Genomic DNA, 24,288 nt, shown 5'->3' on the forward strand with positions numbered 1-24,288 from the left:
AAGCGACTTAGAGTACAGGTGGTACTTGGGCAGGACAAGAACTGACTGAAGTCCTGGGAAACAGGGCTCCCCTAGAGAGTGTCCTCACAACATCCAATCCTTTGTTCTCCAATTTCACACACACACACAGCCCTGAGATAACTATCCCTGAGGTCAGGGGCTCTTGGTCACCAATGGCAACTTGTCCCTAATGTCTCAAGTTTGGACTAACTAGTTCCCGAGGCCCGTTGCAGACACTCCCTCACTTAACAGAGCGGAGCATGATGAGGGGTCCTGTGTCTACTTGGGCTCATAAAATACTGGCAGCTGTTGAGCGCCTCACTGGACCTCTGGGCTGAAGAACGTCCCATAGCAGAGCCAGAGAGGAAAAAGAAAAGGGAGCCAGAAGCCCTGAGCCCAAAGGCTGGTCTAGAGGGAAGATGGTAAGTTCTACCAGTTCACTCCAGCCCCTCACTAAAGTGGGCTGGATGCCCTGGGGCATGTGGGGGGTGCCCCAAAGGATACCACACAAAGGGACTCTACCAGGATATTAGTGGCCAGCGGCTGGTCTCCTCCCCTTTCCCACCTGGAAAACCAAAAAACCAAACCCGTTACTGTCAAATTGATTCCGACTCATAGAGACTCTATAGGACAGAGTAGAGCTGCCTCCTAGAGTTTCCGAGACTGTAATCTTTACAGAAGAAGACTGCCATATTTTTCTCCTGTGAGCGGCTGGTGAATTTGAACTGCCGAACTTTTGGTTAGCTGCCTAGCTGGTTAAAGGCCCTGACCCAACTCCTGACCCCCAACCCTGCCCCTCAGAAGGAACTGTGCTTACTGGGATCGGTCTGTAACACAGGCCATTTAGCGTTATCTTACGTCTCTCCTCTGGGAGCTTCTGCTTGACCCAGAGAGTGCTCCGGGGCATGTACCTCTGAGCATAATATCTACAGGAGAAACCAGAGGACATTAGACAGAAGATATATTACATTATGATTTATTATGTATCTTATTCTACTATTCAGAGAAGTGGTTTGCCAAAATCCCTTTGAGAAGTGGTCATTTCCTTTGGAAAAATTTGAACAAGGATGCCAGGTTTTGAAGCTTGGAGCTATGCAAACTTGACCTTTGGGGAAGCTTTCCCTAGTCTCACCCCATAGATAGAAAGACCAGGCATCCCAGTCTGCTTGGTGGCAGGCCCAGTGTACCCTTGTTGACCCCTTTCATTTTTAAAATTGCCCTGGTTTGGATAATACATTCGGGCCACATGCGGTTGGTCTCCAGAAAGAATGTAGCGTTTGGGGGCTGAAAGGGATTTCCAGAAGCCTTTTAGTCTATTCTGCTGCCAGAGGCAACAAGCAGACCCCCCGCACCCCCCAAACTTTCCATCTGGGATGACCCTCATGCATCCCTGGGACCAGCCCAGGTGGCTCAGTGTTAAGAGTTTCCTTTTGGCTGCCTCTTCTCCCCTCTTCTCAGAATTCTCTGATGAGAGACCTGGAAACTGGAACTGCTGGGACCTGCTGGAGTAACAGCCTCTTGTTCTGAGCAGTAGGAAGCCAGGAGGTAACTTGTCCTCCTGGCTTCCTTGTGATAAAGCTAATGACTGTCTAGGGTGGACTCGTGGGTAACGGAGAGGAAGCCAGGGAGTTGGATGGCCCCGTGCAGACTGCAGGGTGTGCCAGGGCCGGTGCAGTGGCCGTGTCTACAGGGTTAGAGCCATGACCACCCAGAGATGAATGGCCTTTACCTGTCCAAACTTGACCAGCACCTTGCCCACCACAAACCCCTGGACCCCTTCCTGGGGCGGGGGGCGGGGGGGTGCTGTCACCAAAATTCTAGTCTTCTCTCTTTCTGCCCCCTACCCCTACCTGGAGCAGGGTCGGGGCCAGAACGGTTGTGTCCCTCGATTGTGAATTTACTTCTCTATTTTGCTGTTCTGGGAAGAACGCTTCATTTTACTTAATTACAGGACATTTAGGAGTCCCTGGGCAGTGGGTTTGGTGTTTTTTTGGTGGGTGGTGTGAACAGTTAATGTGCTCAGCTGCTGACAGAAAGTTTGGCGGTTCAAAACCACCCAGACCTACCTCAGAAGAAAGCCCTGGCGATCTAATTCCAAAAGATCAGCTATTGAAAACCCTGTGAAGCACAGTCCTCCTCTGACACAAGCACGAGGCTAGCGAATCAGAATCGACTCTATGGCAGCTGGTTTGTAGGACATTTATTGAGTTCCTGCCCATGGGCCATGCTAGGTAACCATGTAGGTGCTGGAAGTACAATTGCAAACTGGATATTAACCCTTCCCTTTTTTTTTGAGTACAGTGGTTTGTGGCATAATGCTCTGAACTAGGAGGACGGAGAACGGAGCCATTAGTCCACCTCAGGCTGTAAGGAGAGTTGGGGAATGCTTCAGAAAGAAACAACATTTGAGAAAACTTTGGAAGGTTGAGGAGGAGCCTTACATGGTGGGCAAAGATGGCAAGGGCTCTCCAGGTCAAGAATAGCGCTTGAGCAAATGTCTGGAGGTGTATGAGGAATGGGAGTAGTTTGATGGGACTGGAATGGAGGGAAAAGCAGCAGGTTGGAGTCGGTACTGAAAGGCATGCTGAGCAAGCCCTCTGGAGTCACACAGACTAGTGGTGTGGACTTGGGCAGGTTATTTTCCTTCCCTGGCCATAGTTTATTCATCTGTATAATGGGGATAATGTAACTTACTTCATAGGGTTGTTGTGAGAATTAAAGAATTTAGTGCCTTGGTGGCACAATGGTCAAGCACTTGGCTGCTCACTGAACCCATCCAGCAGCACCACAGAAGAAAGACCTGGCTCTGGTAAAGACTACAGCCTAGAAAACCCTTTGGGGCAGTTGTACTCTGTTCTATAGAGTCATTATGAGTCAACATCGACTTGATGGCACCTAATAACAACAACAGAGGATGTAAATCACCCAACGTGGTGTCTGGCATATAAATGCACACAAAATGTAAATTATTGGTACTCTTTTTACTATTAAAAAGTAAAGGTAGACTGTTCTTTGCTAAGACATATGGTTTAAGTCACTGGAGTGAGCCCACAAAGCTGCACTCCCGAACCAGACTGGCCTGTGATTTCATTTACAAAGATATTATCTGGTACAGGAGGCTAATGGAAGGAAACTCACCAGGGCTGGCTTGCTCCTGGGTCTGCTGCCATCGTCCTCAGGCAACTGCATCAGGTCAGCAGGGTGGCTCTCAGTATCAGTAAATGCATCTATTAATGACTTTTCATTCTACAAGTATTTATTACAAATCAGGTCTGTTGGGGCCCGGGTCCATTGTCTTAGTAAGAATATATGGGTAAAGGTAATGGGAAGGGAGAGAGAGGAGAGAAAAAATCCACTTCTTTCCAAAACTACTTTTGTAAGATCGGAAATGTGTAATTTCAAAACAAAAAGTAATTTAACTACTTTTTGTTGTCCTGTACTGGTAAACCTGGGTGGAAGGGGGAAAAGATTTCTTTCTGTTTGTCTCTTTCATTGGAGTGTGAGTATCTCCAGAGGCGCCCCAGTGGGGACTGGGCCACATTTGCCCACGTGCTCACTCAGCAGAAGTTGCTGAGCACCTACTATGTGCCCATCATTACTCTATGCACTAGCTTTTGTAGGGGGAATCATCCTTGAGACATGAAGAGCTCTTGTACAATTGTAAGGAGTACACTTTAATGATCGTTTTTGCTTTAGATAGAATCAAGCCCACTTTTTCCTGCCTGTTCCTTCTCACATAGACTTGGAAGAGAAAGGCAGAAAAATCCTATAGGAGCAGCACCATGAGCTTGAATCAAATGCTGCTCAGAAGAGGACAGTTGTCCCTCAGTATCCTCGGGGAATTTGTTCCAGGACCTCCCTCCATAACAAAATGCATGAATGCTCAAGTCCTTTATATGAAATGGGGCAGTATTTGCATGGAACTGGCACATACCCTCCCGCATACTTTAAATCATTTCTACTTATCATACCTAAGACAATGTAGATGCTTTGTAACTAGTTGTTTCATCACAATGGAAGACTTGCTCTGGAAGGTAGCCTTTCTCTCCTATGAGGTTTTTTGAGCTCTTTCTTCTGGGGACGCTGATGCTGCCCCGGCATTAGCCAATGCCAATTCTCCCATCATCTTAAGTTCTTGAGGCTGTAGCGCTTAACATAGCCAGCCAGCCTTCAGTTACTAACCTTAAACTCCTTCCTCTCGCTCACCTCAATCCCCTCACACTTAGCTTTTGAGGGTCTGTTTTGACCATGTAATTGCTTTTCAGGAGCCATGTTACCACGGAAACTAAGGGTGCACACAACACAGGCAGTTAAGGAAGAGACACGGGGCAAACAAATCTCAAACAACAAGTGCTGGAGAGAGATAGGATCTGTGAAATGGCAGGAGGCTACAGGGGTATGCCTACGCATTACTTCATTCATGTGGATTCGGCGTAGTGGTCGGGTGTGGCAAATTCAAGTTTTGATTTTTGAAACACTCCGTCTCTCTCGTTTTTCCCAGTATTTTTCTATTGGCGATTGGTTGAATCCGCGTGGAGGCGGAACCCGAGGATAGGAAAGGCCAACTGTAATGGGCAAGCAAATTGTTGGGGGTGGGGGGAGTGTTTGCTCTCAGTTTCTGACCTACATATTAGTAGTTCAAACCCACCCAGAGGCACCACGGAAGAAAGGCCTGTCAGTTTCCTTCTGTAAAAATTACAGCCAAGAAAACTCTGCGGAGCCGTTCTACTCCCTAACTTCAGCTGGAATCTACTCAATGACCATGGGTTTGTTTGTTTCCTGGGGGAGGGGGGATGGCTGGGGCTTGTTTCCCTAAAGGGGAGCCTGCCGGACTCTCCCATCTGGAATGTTACACTTCACTCTTGGTGGTCATTGTGGGGAGGGGGCTTCATTCTGTTTATGGAAGGAGCAGCTACTTACTGCCACCCCCACCCCCTCAACACAGGCACACTTCGAAATCAGTATCTATACCTGTTGCCATTGAGTCAATTCCGACTCATAGCGACCCATCCCCTTGCATTTTATTGGAGGAAATGGCTACCTCAGACACGTTAAGGAGGAGACTAAAGAAAAATGATGAAAATAATTTAATAGTAACAGTAGCCATCATTTTTGAGTGCTTCTAATGTTCCACGCAAACAAGTGCTTTTCATACATTATCTCATTTAATCCTCACAACAACCCTGTCAAATTCATACTATCATCCCCATTTGACAGACAAGGAAAATTAAGACCAAGAGAATGGGTAAGTAACCAGTCCCTGCAGAGTGGGGAGTTGAACCATCTCCCTCAGGCTTCAGAGGGCACGGCTGTCACCCGTACACGATCCTGGTGGTGGGGTTGGCTCCAGTCGTGAGTCTCTTCTTCCCTTGACTTGCTCTCTTCTCTTCGTTTCTTCCCTCCCTTCCTCTCTTTTTTTTACGATTACTTTTTATTTATTTTGTCATTGTTGAGAACATACACAGCAGAACAAGACCAATTCCACAATATCTATACACACTACAATTCAGTGACATTGATTACATTCTTCACCATTCTCACCCCCCTCTTCCAAATTGTTCCTACCCTATTAGCATAAATTCACTTTAATGATTCTTCAAACCAGGCTTAGAAAACCCTTCTGTGATTTCTGTAGCAGTGGGGCCCTTTATAGCGAGGCTCCCACCCTCTGGAGCTGTAAGGGTTAACTCTGGCCTGGTGCTTCAGAGATTAATCCCTTGGCCTTGGGAGGCGGCTATTAGTCCTCCTTTTAATTAAAAATCACCACCACTGGCTTTCATCCCCGTGCTAACTAGAAGAATGTGTGTGTGTTTGTGCGCTGCGCTCATAGCTCTTTATCTCCATTTCCTGTTTCATATTTAATTCGGCATTTTTTCCAGTTTGTGGATGTGGAACACGTGTAAGATTGGGGCCGTCGTCTGTTAGTAATCATTCCTGCATTTGGGGGCTGGCTTGCTCCCATTGAGCCCAACCAAGGCTTGTGGGTTCTAATCTTCCTGCCTCACATAAGTTACTTTGTCCTGATGGCTCTGGTTCAGGGCGGTAGTTTTGCCCAGCACATTTCTTTCTGGAAGTTCCAGGATGGTTCGTGAATTCCAGAGAGGGGAGGTGGCACGGAACTCCAATTTGATAGATGAAGAACTGGAGGATTGGAAAAAGAGAGCCCCCTACTCCCGTCCGAGACCGGTTGGGCTGGGGTGAAGCACAGCTCCAGGCCTTTGGGTTGTCCTTAGGCTGGATAAGAGACATGGTGAATACTTTCTGTCCTTTCTCAGAGGTCAAGGGGACTAAATCAGTCTGAACTGGACTCTCAGACTGGGCCTGCCCCTGCTCAGCAACATGACCTTGTAGACACATAGAGATGAGGGAGCTGAGCATAGGCCTGGGGGATTGAAACCGGTTGAAGGAGAGGATGGTAGGCTTTGGGCACTGAGCTCTGCCTTCTCATTGGTTAGTCCCCAGCCTATCAGTGGGTGTGATAAGCAAGTTGATGGAAATCCTGTAGTTGCTAAATGGTCATGGGGACTTCATCCCAGTGCTATCCAGGTGTCTACCCCAAACACCCTAGCCATCGTGGTATCTATTCTCATCCTACCAGTTGTTGAGACTTGCCACTCCCTGGGTGTTTCTGAGCCACTGAGATTTTTTGTAACTAGACTCTGATTGCTAAGAATTACCTTATGTATGTAAAAAAAAAAAAAAAAAAATTTGTAGTTGAGTGGATTCTGACTCATGGCAACTCCATGGTTTAGAGTAGAACTGCTCCACTCAGTTTTTAATTGCTGATTTTTTTGGGAATTAGACTGCAGGTCTTTCTTCCAAGGTGCCCCTGGGCAGACTTGAACCTCCAACCTTTCAGTTAGCCGCTGAGCACATTAGCTGCACTGTCCAGGGACTCCTATCTCATGTATGGAAGAATCAAATCAATTGTAGAATGAGAGCTGGAAGGAAGCTTACAGTGGGACTGATCTGTCATGGGCAGAGCTGGGGTCCTGGGTGCCTTAGGAATGCAAGAGGGGGAGTCTAGGAGCCCCAGAAACAGTGCACAATTCTGTGTGGAGTGCACCTGGACATTTTTCTAGGGGAGGGCCCATGCCCTCATGAGCTTCCCAAGGTGTCTGGGGCTGCTCCAGAGTTAGGAATCACTGGTCCGTGGTGGTGAGATGGTTTGGAAAAGGATAGCTAGAATGATTGCACAATTTGAAGAATGTAACCAATGTCAGTGAATTGTACATGTAGAAATTGTGATGATGTATCTTTTGTTACGTACATTTTTACCACAATCACTGGTGCTATCACTCATCTCACAAAAGAGTGCTGGAGAAAAGATACAGACAGGTCGTGGTGGGGTGGGTGAAGCTCAGAGAGGGGTGGAGGGACGGGGGAAGTCATGGGTTGGTCAAAACAGCTCTAGATCTCATACTTTCAGGTAACTTGTGGCAATGACAGGGACCGTCTTAGAGGTGTGGATGGGGCAGAAATACTTTGAATTTCTTTGCAGTCAAGAGCAACCCATTGTTTTTATTTGCTCTTAGCTTTGTGACTGTGCATTAAAAAGTCTCAAGTATAAAGAATTATAACCAGCCCAGACTCCCTGACTTTGAATAATCCATTATAAAAGTACAGTAGCTTTTATCACAATATTCTTATCTTCTGTTTGTTTCTGAGCTGAACAGAAATGCCCTAAGCTACACCCCAGCTGTAGAGTTTCTAGACCAAAGGCTACTGTTTTCTTCCTGCAGGAACCCTGGGGTGTTTGGGGGTTAAAAGGCCTGGGCCAGCCATGTGTGTTTAAAAAACAAGGCTGACTCCGCAGCCGGCGGCTCCAGCCTGACTCCATCCTGCTGTTAATGGAGGACAGAGGAACACTTATAGCTTCCTCTTCACCCCATAACAAATAACCCCACGCTCCCCCAGGCCTTCCTGTGTCCCCTGCCCCCACCGTCCTCTCTGAGGTGGCAGCAGCAGGCCTGTTTTGAGTCTGGTTTCTCGGCAGGCCCTGCGGTCAGCCCCCAACCAGGCGTCTGGGCCCCGCTCCTCCTCTCCTGTGTGCGGCTGCGGATATTTCGTCTTCTCAAGATAAGGCCCTAACTAACCACATTAGCAGGGCGATTGGCAGGTTGGCCTTGCTTCTGTCTCATGTTTGGACACTCTAGAGCCTCCTGGGCAAGGCAGGGCGGCAGGCCTTTCCTTGCAAACCAAGCTTTGAGCACAGGCTCCATTGGCACCTCCTCTGGGAAGCCTTCCCTGACTTTTCTAGCCCCAGTGGATTGTCTCATTGTTACATTCTTTTTTTTTTTTTAATTGTGCTTTAAGTGAAAATTTACAAACGAAGTCAGCCTCCCATACAAAAACTTATGTACACCTTGGTATATACTCCTACTTGCTCTCTCCCTAATGAGACAGCACACTCCTTCCCTCCACTCTCTATTTTCTTTTCCATTTGGCCAGCTTCTGACCCCCTCTGCCCTCTCATCTCCTCTCCAGCCAGAAGCTGCCCACATAGTCTCATGTGTCTACTTGACCCAAGAAGCTGACTCTTCACCAATTTCATTTTCTATCCCACAGTCCACTGCAATCCCTGTCTGAAGAGTTGGCTTTGGGAATGGTTCCTGCCTTGGGGTAACAGAAGGTCTGGGGACCATGACCTCTGGGGTCCTTCTAGTCTCAGTCAGACCATTAAGTCTGGTCTTTTTATGAGAATTTGAGGTCTGTATCCCACTGCTCTCCTGCTCCCTCAGGGGTTCTCTGTCAGGGCAGTCATAGGTTGTAGCCGGGTACCGTTTAGTTCTTCTGGTCTCAGACTGATGTAGTCTCTGGTTTATGTGGTCCTTTCTGTCTCTTGGGCTCATAATTACCTTATGACTTAGGTGTTCTTCGTTCTGCTTTGCTGCAGGTAGGTCACAACCAATTGATGACTCTTAGGTGGCCACTTGCAAGAGTTTAAGACCCCAGATGCCCCTCCAAAGTGGGATCATTGTTGCATTCTTTTAACATATATTTGACATGTACCTTAAAAAATTTTTTTTTTTTTTTTTTTGTCACAGGCTGTAGTATACAATCTAGCACATAATAATAATTCCCATTTATTGGAATTCTCTATGCGTCCAGCTTGGCACTAAGCATCTTACATAAAACATTTTAGTGACTCCTCGTAAGAGTCCTATGAAGTTGGCACCAATGGTATTCCTGTTTTATAGACGAGGAAACTGAGGCATTTCTGTGCTTCATTTTCTTAGCTTTTATCACTCTTGCTGGTTCAATGTCATTTCTGCCACATTCTATTTTTTTTAACATCTTTTGTAACTTTTTACTTTGATATAAGTTAAAGTTTCAAAAAGTTACAAGGACTCCCTTAAACTTTTCATCCAGATTTCACCCACTGTTTGACATTCACTTTCTCATCCCCTGCCCCTTTACCCCTAACACTTCAATGTGGGTTCCTAAGAAAAAGGAGAGTCTCTTATATAACCACAGTACAATGATCAAAATCAGGACATTTTACATTGGATTACCTGAGAATTTTCTATAAAAGTCCATATTTAAATTTTGCTAGTTGCCCCCAATAACGCATTTTGTAGCTTTTTTTTTTTTTTCCTGGCCCAAGATTTATATCATATCTCTTTAATCTCGTTTCCTCTGGAATGAATGAACTGTTTTAAGTGAAATGTAGGGGGCGCATTTCCATTGTATGCATACCCGCTTCAGCACCTCCCCTGAAACCGAATGACAGGAGATCTATATAGCAGGTATCTGGTAGGAAAGATTTGCTCATCGGTTAGTACTTTTCAGCAATGGATTGCTTTCTCTGCAAGCAATCATTGGTTCCTCTTTTTTTTTTCTGAGTATACATAAAAGAACATACACCAACTCAATAATTTCCATATGTAAAATTTGGTGACATTGATTACATTCTTCAAGTTGTACAGCCATTCTCACCCTCCTTTTCTGAGTTGTTCCTTCCCCATTAACATAAACTCACTGCCCCCTAAAGTTCCTGTCTAATCTTTTGAGTTGCAGTTGTCAGTTTGATCCCATGTAGATGAATCTTAAAAGGGCACAATGCTCAAGGCAGACATTCCTTACTAGTTAAGCTAAGCTATTGTTTGGTTTTAAGAAAACTTTAGGGGATATTTTTGGTTTAAGGTTTAAAGGTTGTCTCAGGGCAATAGCATCAGAGGTTCATCTAGCCTCCATGGCTCCAGAAAGTATAGGTTCCATGAGAATTTAACATTTTTTCCCGCATTTCTCCCCTTTTGATCAGGATTCTTCTATAGAATCTTTGATGAAAATGTTCAGTAATGGTAGCTGGGCACCATTCGGTTCCTCTGGTCTCAATGCAAAGGAGGCAGTTGCTCATGGAGGCAGTTAGCCACACATTCCACTTCCTCCTCCTATTCGTGACTCTCTGTCTTCCTCTGTTTCTCTAGGCAAATAGAGACCAATTGTTGTACGTTGAATGGCTGCTTGCAGCTTTTAAGACCCCAGGCACTACATAATGAACTAGAAGGTAGAACAAAACACTCAACATAGCATTAGGCCAAGTCATTGGGGTGTCCCATGAAACCATGACCCTAAACTTTCAAACCAAGGAACCAAATCCCGTGAGGTGTTGTTTAGTTGTACATAAGCAGCCTCAGGAACTACTCTTTTGTGTGTGTGTGTGTGTGTGTGTGTGTGTGTGTGTGTTATTGTTTTAAGTATATCTCTGCCACATTCTGTTAATCAAAGCCAGTCACAAAGCAAGCCCAGATACAAGGGGGATGGGAGGCAAGCTCTACCTTTTGATGTGAGGAGGGGAGAAATTATTGGGGGCCATTTTTGGAAGCTATATATACATACACACATATATACTTTGTTGTAATTAGCTACTGTTGAGTCAGCCCCAACTCACGGCGACCCCTTGCACAACAGAATAAAACACTGCCTGGTCTTTAGTCAACCCCAGCGTTGGTTGCAGACTGAACCACTGTGATCCATAGGGTTTTCATTGGCTGATTTTCAGAAGTAAGTCACCAGGCTTTCTCTTTAGTCTGCCTTAATCTGGAAGCTTTGCCGAAACTTGTTCAGCATCATGGCAACATGCAAGCCTCCACTTACAGGTGGGTAGTTGCTGTGCCTGATGTGCGTTGGCTGGGAATCGGACTCAAGTGTTGCACATGGAGGGTGAGAATTTTACCACTGCATATACACATATATATCTATATATAAACCCAACCCAGCGTCATCAAGTGAAGTCGATTCCGACTCACAGAGACCCTATAGAACAGATTAGAACTGCTCCACATGGCTTCCAAGGAGTGGCTGGTGGATTCATGCTGCCGACCTTTTGGTTCACAGCCAAGCTCTTAAGCCACTATGCCACCAGAGCTCCATATAGATATATAGATATCTGTGTTCTTCATACAACTTTGTAAATATGTGGAAGTATATTGGCAGGTTGATTCCTAGGAAGGAATTTTTTGACTCAAAGGGTATGCACATTTTGGATCTGGATAGCTACCACAAAATTTTCTTCAATGAAGCTGTACCAGTGCACACTCTCAACAGTCACTACAGTGCTCCTTTCTCTATGCTCTCACCAGCAATGGGTATTATCAATTGTTTTCATCTTTGTCAATCTTATGGGTGAAAAATTGTATCTTGTTTTTACTATTAGTGGTGCTGACCATCTTTTTATATTCTTCATTCTTCTTTATGCTTGAAGATGGTTTTAGAGGGTGGAGGGGAGCAAATGCCTCATATGAGGACTCTGATTGGGAGCCTCATCAAACAGCTCTACTGCCTAGGACCTGCTTTTGAGATAGAGGGTTTTGAATTGTTGGTAAGCAAATTGTTAGCCCTGTAACTTCTCAGGCCCGTTGCCTATTTAGATGGGCCTAGGCTTTCAGAAGGGCCTATAATTCCCAATAAGAGCATGTTCTGCACTTCTGGTGGAATTGCGAGATAGCTCTGCACTCTGAGCCCAGGATCTGGGCTGAACAAGCCCATTTAGGAATGTGAGGAAGGAGTCAGCTACTGGTAGTAAGATCAGGGGAGTCAAATCTCCATTCAGTGACCCACTATCTACATACTTTCCAGACTTTTTCCCTCTTATATCTTACTTTCCCAAGAAAAGAAGGATGAAGGAAATAGGCAATGATGCCTTTGACGGAAGAGTCCAGGGTTTAATTCTAAGACACACTGGTCAAGGCTGGTCCGACTGCATTTCCAGCTTTGGATCCAGGCTTCAGTCTCCTTGGCTTTGCATATTAGCATATGAGACAGGACTATTTTAGTTACAAGCGGCAGAAAACCCAACCCATACTCCGGCATATGCAGGGAATAAAAAAAGGAATTTACTGGATCATAGACTGTAACATCTGGGGGTGGACTGGCCTTAGCGCACAGCTGGATTCAAGGCTCAAATATGATGCTCATTAGCCTGGTCTCTGTCTCAGATCTTCTCTCCTCACCTTAGACTTCCTGTGAAGGCAAGATGGTGGTGGGACTGCCACTCTCTTCCTGGGTTTGCATCCAGCTGGATGGAGTGTCTGTCTCTGGCAGTATATTCCCAGCAAAGGCCTCTGTGGCTCATTGGCTCCATCACGGCTATTGTTCCATCCTTGATCCAAGCCTATGGCCTAGGGACTCTGGCACAGTGATTGGTTTAGGCTGGGATGTATGTCTTTGCCCGAGGCCTGTGTTTCAGAGTCTCACCCTGAGGGTAGATGAAGGGTATACCCGCCCCCCCCCCCCCCCAAAAAACCATTGCCGTCGAGTCAATTCTGACTCATAGTGACCCTATAGGACAGGTAGAATTGCCCCATAGGGTTTCCAAGGAGCTCCTGGTAGACTTGAACTGCCAATCTTTTGGTTAGCAGCCATAGCACTTAACCACTATGCCACCAAGGTTTCCATAGATTGAGGGCTAGACCTCAAAAAACCCTGGGAGCTGTTTCTTGAAGCAGGAGGAAGGGACACTGACAATGCCAAGAACAAATGTCACTGTCTCTGGTTCCTCCATGTGAGCATTACATGCCAGCCATTTGGAGTGTCAGATCTTAATGGGAGGAACTTGTGGGTCCAACCCATTCTCAGTTAAAGCTAATTCATTTTGTTCTAGGATAAGCAGTGTCAAACAGAAAAAAACTGCAAATACTTCAAGAACTATTACAGATGATTCAAAAAACTCGTTTTAGTCATGGGTATGGTCTATTTAAGGTCCCTGGGTGGCGCAAATGGTTTACGCTCAACTATTGACCTAAAGGCTGGCAGTTTGAACCAGCCCAGCAGTGCCACAGAAGAAAGCCCTGGCAATCTGCTTCCATAACGATTACAGCTAAGAACACTGTATACGGCAGTTCTACTCTGTAACACATGGGGTCGCCATGAGTTGGGATTGACTTGGCTACAACAGTTTTCTGGTTTTGTTTCATTTTTACGGTCTGTTTATCAAGTTTTTGCCCAGGAGGTGATGAAAATGCCAGATTTTGCACCTTCTTCCTCCTTGTCTACAAGGGAAGGTTGTCTAAGTAGTGAAAAGGCAAAGGAAGGAGGGAGAGCAGGAGCCGGTGCAGATCCAGTGCTTCCCTTCACAGTTTAATCTACAGAATTATTATTTATAAAACGGATTACCTGTATTGCAAAATTATCCATGGGGGTTTAGGTCAAGGGTATATACTTTCCTCAACCACAAACCTATGCAGTTTGGGGAACCTAAACAGACTTCTTTGCCAGTCTGGGTGAACAAGTCTGTGATGTGCTAATGGGCCCAATGGGATCATTAGCCCCCTGTTAATCCTTTTATGGTTAACTTTTTTGTTTTTTTAAAGAAAACTCGGGTTAAATATTTATCATGCAGGAAAGGAACGCTGCTGCTCCCTCCTGCTTTTCTAGCTTTGTTGTTACGACTTGTTTACTAGGGAATAGCATGCAAATAGTATAAAATCTAAAAGGCACAAAATGCCATATGGGAAAAGTTTGTTGTTCCTGGACTGCCCTGCCCCCAGCCACCCCGCTGGCCACCCCTGAGGCGGTCCCTACTACCAGTTTCCATTGTATTCTTTCAGAGATAGTTCTTCTAATAGCTTTTTCATTGAAAAATGCATCACATACACATTGCTTAATGACAATGTATTCTTTTGTTCTTTAAAATAAAATGATTAGAATTTCCCACCGCAGTGAGTTGAAAACCCCCGAGTTAAGGCCACAGAGTTAAACAAATCAGGCCTCACCTACGAGTCAGCTAATTTGTTGGCTGCTGATGAATGTTCCCTGGTTGAGGAGGTTTATGTACATTCGTGTGTTCTCTTCCCACAGGGCTCCACAGTTTACAGGGCCTGAACCAAAGCGCTTTTGACCAAAAATGGTTTCACTCAGCATTATTTGACAAGCTCCCCCTCGCCTTATTTGCTGTCTGGGCTCCAAATGCCCTACGGTTTCCAAAAATAAAGTCCATCCTCTAAGTTGAAGACTTGTCATCACTGAGGCTGTGCCAAAGATGATGGCTCAGAACCTGAAGGCCCTTCTGGAAGAAGAGTCCACAGACGTTGTGAACAAGGGCAAGGTTCCAGTGGGGAAGCATTGATTTTGCTCCTGCTGTGTGCCAGGCTTTGTGCCGGACCCTGCAGATGAAGTGATGAATAATGCACAGTCCTTGTCCTAGCAGAGTGGGGTGCAGCCCACGGGGGGATGAACATGGATGCCATTGTAAAATAAGTATTCAGTGCCCCTTGTGGGGGTCTTAGTCCTGTGGAGACAACTGTGAATGAACTGCACTCACTTTAGACATAAAAGTTCTGCTATGTTTGTTTTGGAAACCCTGGTGGTGTAGTGGTTAAGTGCTACGGCTGCTAACCAAAGGGTCAGCAGTTCGAATCCAGAAGGTGCTCTTTGGAAACTCTATGAGGCAGTTCTACTCTGTCCTATAGGATCGCTATGAGTTGGAATTGACACAATAGCACTGGGTTTGTTTTTTCTTTTTTAAATGTTTGTTTAAAAAAAAAAAGTCAGTCACTCTGTAGTCATGTCACTTACAATACAGCAAACAGAGAATACTTGTTGCAATTGAATAGATTCTGACTCATAACTGCCCCATAGGGTTTCCAAGGAGCAGCTGGTAGCTTCCAACTGCCAACCTTTTGGTTAGGAGCCAAGCTCTAAATATAGTATATATTATATAGTATTATATGGTATATATTATAATCTATTATAAGGAACCCTGGTGGCACAGCAGTTGAAGTGCTCTGCTGCAATATAGTTCGAACCCATCAGCTGCTCCTCTGGTCTGAGTAGTGTAGGGCAGGGGGAGGGGCCTGTGAGAATCTGTGGTCTGGGGAAAAGGTCCCTCTGTCCTTGTGCATGACCTTGGGTGCAAGCTGGTGGGTGTCACAGAGGACTGTTCCCCCAATTCTTCCCCAGGCTACCCTGGGTCTGCTGTACCTTCTGTGGCCGTGGGGGCCATTGCCATTGGGCTTGGGCAGCATCTGGTAGGGCATTTTTGCTGACTAGTTTTCCCCTCAGCAGACCTTCCTATGTTTCTGCCAAGTCCGCCATCTGGCCCCTGTGCAGGAGTTCCACTGTGGCCTCTGATTCTTAACTCAGCATGCCTGGCCACACCGCTTCACCTGCTCTTTTAGTCTGCATTGTGCTAAGTCAGCAACCCTCCTGGAGACACAAGCAGGAGTGAGGCAACAGGCTCCTCTGCTCACTCTGTTCTCCTCACCCCATCTAGCCCCTACCTTCTCTGAGTTGAACATCGGTGAAAGAATATTTGTTTTTACTCCTACATGTCTACCTCTCAATTCTTCTGCTTACCGTCTTCTTCCCACAATCCTTTGAGCAAAAAGGGCTGGGCTTCTCTTTTCCTTCCTGTTCATCCTTGCTTTTGTTTTCCCAACTCCAACCTCATAAAAAAAGAAAAAAAAAGTCTTAATGGCCAACAGTGGTGAAAGATGCCACAGCATGCCAATAATTTTCTCCAGAGAAATGATAATTTCTAACTTCTTCAACCTCAACCCTTTTATTCCCTTAACGTGGATGGATGCTTGCCAAGAGCTGTGAAACCATCTCTGACAACCTCCTTGGTGCATCTCATGTTGGTGGATTAGTGCCCCACTCTGGCTTGTATGAATACTTGTCATCAATGGTTCTGTTCCCGGCCGCTGGAACCTCAGTGAAAACCAAGACATAAAGAGTTCTCTTTAACTGCTGTCTTGAGAATTGCAGTTTACTAAGGAATTTTTTTTGTTTTGTTTTAAATATGTGTATTATTCTGAGCTTCTCAACAACCCTGTAGTATGGACAGGGAAACTGAAGCTTAAATAGTTTAAGTTACCGAATAGATCAAAATGAACTGAGTGAATAAAATAAGTTCATGGTAGACATTTTTGAATTTGAGAGAATTTTTCCAATTTTAGATTTTTCTCCTCCAGATTTAGCATATGTTTGCATGCTGTTTGGCTTGTTAAGTTCAACTTTTTACTTTAGATAGCTAGGCTTATGTCGATCTGAAACTTTTTTTTTTTATCCTTTAGTTTCTTAAATTATATATTCATCTCTTTTGAGATGCAGAGACCACATTCATATAAGAGACTTCTATTTTTTAGAAGCAAAATGTTCTTGGTTCATGAATGGAACTAAATATGTCAACATTTTATGGTGCCCCAGGTGGTGACTCCAAAGTTCAGCACCACCCAGACAAGTATGTGAGGAGTGACCTTTTCCTAAGTGTGTTCCTTAGAGCACTTGGTCCTGGGAAGAGGGTCTGATGATGTCAAAGAAGGAGCAATGGCAGGGAGGGATGTGGCCCATGGTCAAGGCTTCTTAACTACTGGGCTTCTCACACCTTTCCCAGTACCCATTATTATATTAATCCCAGGATAGGAATATAGTAGGCATTATTGCCCAAACTTATTAGTTGATGGAGGGCAGTGGTGGTTCAGATTTGATTTCCAGCCAAATACATCTCTGGCACAGCCACGACCCTTCCGTTAGTGGAGATTTGCAGGTTTTTGTTTTTTATGATGCTGAATAGGTTTCAGTAGGGCTTCTAGACTAAGACAGCCTAGGAAGGAAGCCTGCTGATCTACTTCTGAAAATCAGCCAGTGAAAATCCTATGGATAACAGTGGTCCAATCCCATTGTGCATGGGGTCGCCATGAGTTAGGGCCAACTCAAAGGCAACTAACAATGGCATTTTTTGTTGAGGAACATTTCATGGGACTAATGTTGCCCGAAACTCACTCTGGGAAGCGCTCATCTACAGTGAATCATGAAAGGGAAAACAGGGAACTTATATTAATATTTCCTTGTGAGCAAAACTCGTGGTTCCTCAATCAAACGAGACTGTGGGACACAGCCATTTCCATGGCCTTTGACGAGCCCGGGGTATCAGCATTTTATTGCTCTCATGCAACAAATTCTCTCCCACAAACAAGCCATCTCAACACAAGCTTCCTCCTGTCTGACAGAGCAGGCCTGTCTTGAGGAAGGTATGGGGGTTGTGTTGTTTGGCTTGGAGGTGGGAGAGCATCTGTTCAAAGCTCTGCTTGTGCAGCCTCGAGATGTAAATATCCTTCAACTCCCCCTCACCCATCTCTACATCAAACAGCTTTGCCCAGACCAAAACAACACTCAAAAAGGAAGAGGGGGGGAAAATGAATAGGAATTTCAAGAATTTACATGACATTTCCCTTTTTCCTCTATAGCTTTCTCTAGACTTCTCTTACTTTGAGAATTTACTAGCTACTGGCTGGCACCATATTGCTTTAGATTGCAAACATGTTTCTAGCCATGTGAAATTTGAATGACAACTGGAGTTAGTTGTAATAGAATTCTACCTCTGTTTTGTTGTCACGGAGCCCCTTTAGCTAAGGTCTTAGAGATGGTAGAATTAACTAGAGCAGATGGGTGTTGGCAAAATTCCTTTGCACATGTCAAAGATTGACTCTCCAATCCTTGTAAGCTAATAGAAAATTGGGCTGCTCAGCGAACGTTTCAGGGCTTCCGGAAGGAGATAGGCCCCATTTCCCAGCTACACTGGAACTGTAGATTGGGTTGGCTTTTCCAGTGAATATAGACAGCCTAAATCCATGGCGTGGGGAGCAGTTAGGTTGGGAGGGCTTTGAAAGAATCTATAGATGAGATCACAATCTTGCCCACCTGGGAAAGACCTCTTGAGCTATATACTGCCCTCTAACAGATTTATATGACTGAGGTATAAAGCCAGCTTTTGGAGGAGCAATACTATAAAAACAAAGCCACAGAGGGTATAAATTTGCTGACTGCACAGGTCATAAATCAGTGGCACAGGGATCCAGGCCCGGTAGGGGCCCATTGCCTGCAGAATGGGAGGACAGCATGGCTCATTTTCAGTCCAAAATAACCAAGGCATTCCCTTCTACCCTCCTCCCACCAGCCTCTGTCCTGGGAGCTAAGATGCTGCTGATAATAACCTGGTGGTAGGTGGGGTTTGTTCCATTTCTGAAGGCCACCAATGCTTCTCAGAGCTTCTGCCGCATAATCTGCACTGTTTTGTATTGTTTCCTTACTGTTTTGTATCTTAGTTCTCTCCAGAAATCCTTAGCTTGAGGATACAGGCTGTGTCTTCCTGTTTCTGTGTACTGGTTGCACCTTTGTGTATGCCTGACTTGCCCACTGACCCTGTTCCCTAAGAATTGCCCTCCACCCCTACCACCACCATCCAGTATGGGCCCCAGGAGCCAAGTCTATACTTTGTAACCCTGCTTCCCTGGCTATAGGAGGGGGACTGCTGACCCAAGCTGACCACTTAGATTCTCTCTCCTGGGTATTTAGAACTAGGAATCGGACACTAGTTGGTTTCCACTAGATTTCAGAGCAGGGTGGGAGGGGCATGTAAAAACAAGAGCTGGGGGTTGCAACTGCCATCTTCTGCCATGTGCAGAGAGAACAGAGGAACAGGTCTGCCTAGACAAGTGATAGAGTAGAGGCGCAGAGAGCAGCACTGATGAGTGACCATGTGGCCAAAGAGTCAACGGGAGATGAAGGGTCCCTGCCTTGATTCCTGGTGGATTTCCAGACCCTGGTTCCTGCCCCTTGTGAGGCCTGGCTACACCTCCAGCCTTTGGGTTTTGAGAGGAACACCTGAATCTTTATAATAAATGCACTTTTTTTTTTTATTAACTTTTATTGAGCTTCAAGTGAACGTTTACAAATCAAGTCAGACTGTCACATATAAGTTTATATACACCTTGCTCCGTTCTTCCACTTGCTCTCCCCCTAATGAGTCAGCCCTTCCAGTCTCTCCTTTCGTGACAATTTTGCCAGCTTCCAACTCTCTCTATCCTCCCATCCCCCCTCCAGACAGGAGATGCCAACACAGTCTCAAGTGACCACCTGATATCATTAGCTCACTCTTCATCAGCATCTCCCTCCTACCCACTGTCCAGTCCCTTTCATGTCTGATGAGTTGTCTTCGGGAATGGTTCCTGTCCTGGGCCAACAGAAGGTTTGGGGACCATGACCGCCAGGATTCCTCTAGTCTCAGTCAGAACATTAAGTCTGGTCTTTTTATGAGAATTTGGGGTCTGCATCCCACTGATCTCCTGCTCCCTCAGGGGTTCTCTGTTGTGCTCCCTGCCAGGGCAGTCATCGGTTGTAGCCGAGCACCATCTAGTTCTTCTGGTCTCAGGATGATGTAAGTCTCTAGTTCCTGTGGCCCTTTCTGTCTCTGGGGCTCTTAGTTATCGTGTGACCTTGGTGTTCTTCATTCTCCTTTGATCCAGGTGGGTTGAGACCAATTGATGCATCTTAGATGGCCACTTGTTAGCATTTAAGACCCCAGACGCCACATTTCAAAGTGGGATGCAGAATGTTTTCATAATAGAATTATTTTGCCAATTGACTTAGAAGTCCCCTTAAGCCATAGTCCCCAACCCCCTGCCCTTGCTCCGCTGACCTTTGAAGTATTCAGTTTATCCTGGAAACTTGTTTGCTTTTGGTCCAGTCCAGTCCAGTTGAGCTGACCTTCCACGTATTGAGTATTGTCCTTCCCTTCACCTAAAGCAGTTCTTATCTACTAATTAATCAGTAAAAAACCCTCTCCCACCCTCCCTCCCTCCCCCCCTCGTAACCACAAAAGTATGTGTTCTTCTCCGTTTTTACTATTTCTCAAGATCTTATAATAGTGGTCTTATACAACATTTGTCCTTTTGCCTCTGACTAATTTCGCTCAGCACAATGCCTTCCAGGTTCCTCCATGTTATGAAATGTTTCACAGATTCGTCACTGTTCTTTATCGATGCGTAGTATTCCATTGTGTGAATATACCACAATTTATTTAACCATTCATCCATTGATGGACACCTTGGTTGCTTCCAGCTTTTTGCTATTGTAAACAGAGCTGCAATAAACATGGGTGTGCATATATCTGTTTGTGTGAAGGCTCTTATTTCTCTAGGGTATATTCCGAGGAGTGGGATTTCTGGGTTGTATGGTAGTTCTATTTCTAAGTGTTTAAGATAACGCCAGATAGATTTCCAAAGTGGTTGTACCATTTGACATTCCCACCAGCAGTGTATAAGAGTTCCAATCTCTCCGCAGCCTCTCCAACATTTATTATTTTGTGTTTTTTGGATTAATGTCAGCCTCGTTGTTTTTTTTTTTTGTTGGAGTGAGATGGAATCTCATCCCAGTTTTAATTTGCATTTCTCTAATGGCTAATGATGGAGAGCATTTTCTCATGTATCTGTTAGCTGCCTGAATATCTTCTTTAGTGAAGTGTGTGTTCATATCCTTTGCCCACTTCTTGATTGGGTTGTTTGTCTTCTTCTGGTTGAATTTTGACAGAATCGTATAGATTTTAGAGATCAGGGGCTGGTCGGAGATGTCACAGCTGAAAATTCTTTCCCAGTCTGTAGGTGGTCTTTTTACTCTTTTGGTGAAGTCTTTAGATGAGCATAGGTGTTTGATTTTTAGGAGCTCCCAGTTATCTGGTTTCTCTTCGTCATTTTTGGTAATGTTTTGTATTCTGTTTATGCCTTATATTAGGGCTCCTAAGGTTGTCCCTATTTTTTCTTCCATGATCTTTATCGTTTTAGTCTTTATGTTTAGGTCTTTGATCCACTTGGAGTTAGTTTTTGTGTATGGTGTGAGGTATGGGTCCTGTTTCATTTTTTTGCAAATGGATATCCAGTTATGCCAGCACCATTTGTTAAAAAGACTATCTTTTCCCCAATTAACTGACCCTGGGCCTTTGTCAAATATCAGCTGCTCATGTGTGGATGGATTTATATCTGGGTTCTCAATTCTGTTCCACTGGTCTATGTGTCTGTTGTTGTACCAGTACCAGGCTGTTTTGACTACTGTGGCTGTATGATAGGTTCTGAAATCAGGTAGAGTGAGGCCTCCCACTTTCTTCTTCTTTTTCAGTAATGCTTTGCTTATCCGAGGCTTCTTTCCCTTCCATATGAAGCTGGTGATTTGTTTCTCTATCACATTAAAAAATGACATTGGAATTTGGACCGGAAGTGCATTGTATGTATAGATGGCTTTTGGTAGAATAGACATTTTTACTACGTTAAGTCTTCCTACCCATGAGCAAGGTATGTTTTTCCACTTAAGTATGTCCTTTTGAATTTCTTGTAGTAGAGCTTTGTAGTTTTCTTTGTATAGGTCTTTTACATCCTTGGTAAGATTTATTCCTAAGTATTTTATCTTCTTGGGGGCTACTGTGAATGGTATTGATTTGGTTATTTCCTCTTCGATGTTCTTTTTGTTGATGTAGAGGAATCCAAGTGATTTTTGTATGTTTATCTTATAACCTGAGACTCTGCCAAACTCTTCTATTAGTTTCAGTAGTTTTCTGGAGGATTCCTTAGGGTTTTCTGTGTATAAGATCATGTCATCTGCAAATAGAAATAATTTTACTTCCTCCTTGCCAATCCAGATGCCTTTTATTTCTTTGTCTAGCCTAATTGCTCTGGCTAGGACTTCTAGCACAATGTTGAATAAGAGCAGTGATAAAGGGCATCCTTGTCTGGTTCCTGTTCTCAAGGGAAATGCTTTCAGGCTCTCTCCATTTAGAGTGATGTTGGCTGTTGGCTTTGTATAGATGCCCTTTATTATGTTGAGGAATTTTCTTTCAATTCCTATTTTGGTGAGAGTTTTTATCATAAATGGGTGTTGGACTTTGTCAAATGCCTTTTTTGCATCAATTGATAAGATCATGTGGTTTTTGTCTTTTGTTTTATTTATATGGTGGATTACATTAATGGTTTTTCTAATATTAAACCAGCCTTGCATACCTGGTATAAATCCCACTTGGTCGTGGTGAATTATCGTTTTGATATGTTGTTGAATTCTATTGGCTAGAATTTTGTTGAGGATTTTTGCATCTATGTTCATGAGGGATATAGGTCTGTAATTTTCTTTTTTTGTGATGTCTTTACCTGGTTTGGGTATCAGGGAGATGGTGGCTTCATAGAATGAGTTAGGTAGTATTCTGTCATTTTCTATGCTTTGAAATACCTTTAGTAGTAGTGGTGTTAACTCTTCTCTGAAAGTTTGGTAGAACTCTGCAGTATAGCCATCCGGGCCAAGGCTTTTTTTTGTTGGGAGTTTTTTGATCACCGTTTCAATCTCTTTTTTTGTTATGGGTCTATTTAGTTGTTCTACTTCTGATTGTGTTAGTTTAGGTAGGTAGTGTTTTTCCAGGAATTCATCCATTTCTTCTAGGTTTGCAAATTTGTTAGAATACTATTTTTCGTAATAATCCGATATGATTCTTTTAATTTCAGTTGGGTCTGTTGTGATGTGGCCCATCTCGTTTCTTATTCGGGTTATTTGTTTCCTTTCCTGTATTTCTTTAGTCAGTCTAGCCAATGGTTTACCAATTTTGTTAATTTTTTCGAAGAACCAGCTTTTGGCTTTGTTAATTCTTTCAATTGTTTTTCTGTTCTCTAATTCATTTAGTTCAGCTCTGATTTTTATTATTTGTTTTCTTCTGGTGCCTGATGGATTCTTTTGTTGCTCACTTTCTATTTGTTCAAGTTGTCGGGACAGTTCTCTGATTTTGGCTCTTTCTTCTTTTTGTATGTGTGCATTTATCGATATAAATTGGCCTCTGAGCACTGCTTTTGCTGTGTCCCAGAGGTTAAATGCACCCTTTTTGCTTGAACTGGATTGAGTGTGTCTATTCCGTGCAACCAGAGAGGCTTGACTGTGCCACATAAAAAGCGAATGATCCTTGGGTTGAATTCCAAAGTATTTCGTCAGCACATCCTTTAGATTATTCTTAAGCTTTACCTTTAAAATATATCTAGAATAAGACCAGTTCTCACCACCCCCACTTTCTCCATCATCTCACTTGAATTATTAAAACAGTCTCTTAACTGGTCTCCTTTTTTCTACTCTTGCCTTTCTATGGTCTATTCCCCACCCAGAAGCCAGATTGTCAGAGTTTTTTCTTTCCTTTCCCTTCCCTTAACTTCCTTTCCTGCATTTTCTCATCTCTTCTTGAACAAATTGGTCCTGAAGCTATTAGGTGGGACAAAACAAGGTAAGCATCTAGGGGAGAGCTTCTGTGGTCCAGAATGAGATGTCAGAGCCTGAATAGGGTAAGGAGGGTATCTGTGTAGAAAGACTGCCTGGCATGAAGATCAGAGCCCAAGAGGGGTGAAAAGGCGCCCAAGGAGGAGGCCAAGAAGGGTGAGGAAGGTGTTCAAGTGGTGTAGGCATGCGCCTTCGTGTGCAGAAGCAGAACTGACCAGGGAGGGAAGAGCATCCTGGGGAGGAGAGGCCTGGCATGGTGTATCAGAATCCAAATAGAGTGAGTAAGGTGTCTATGCAGAGGAAGGGCATGGAATGTAGGGTCAGAACCCAAGCAGAGTAAGAAGGGTACCCATGTGGGTGGGGACCAGACTGACAAAGGGGGTCAGAGGGTAAGGAGAGCACCCACGCAAGGAAAGGGTGGTGGTTGAAGATTGGTGACATCTGGGAGATATATCAAATATGTGAATATATTAGGAATAATGGGAGCTAGGTTTTTCATTGTTAGAGAAAGAAGTTACAATTATGGAAAGGGATAAAACTTGAATAAACCCTGTAGTGTTGGATTGGAACTGGAGCTATCTGCGTGAACTCATGGTTTTCAGTACATACATAGATAACTGGATGGATGGATGGATGATGGATGAATGGACGGATAGACAGAAAGATGTAAATGTCCACACCTCTGACCACTGAGGGCCTGGGAGTAGTGATACCTCACTAGCAGTGAACACATCCAGCCACAAATAAAAAAATTTTTATTGATGTTTAAATACT

General features: G+C 44.4%; 1 long non-coding RNA gene across 1 annotated transcript in view; it reads right to left on the reverse strand.

The window, feature by feature from the left end:
- Positions 1-15,857, reverse strand: part of LOC126070106 (uncharacterized) — a 40,646-nt gene extending 24,789 nt beyond the window's left edge. The window contains exon 1 of the long non-coding RNA XR_007516124.1: positions 15,799-15,857. This is a non-coding gene — a long non-coding RNA (uncharacterized LOC126070106). The remainder of the gene's footprint in view (positions 1-15,798) is intronic.
- Positions 15,858-24,288: the final 8,431 nt, after the last annotated feature.

Source organism: Elephas maximus, chromosome 2 (assembly GCF_024166365.1).
Source record: "Elephas maximus indicus isolate mEleMax1 chromosome 2, mEleMax1 primary haplotype, whole genome shotgun sequence".
NCBI lineage: Eukaryota > Metazoa > Chordata > Mammalia > Proboscidea > Elephantidae > Elephas > Elephas maximus.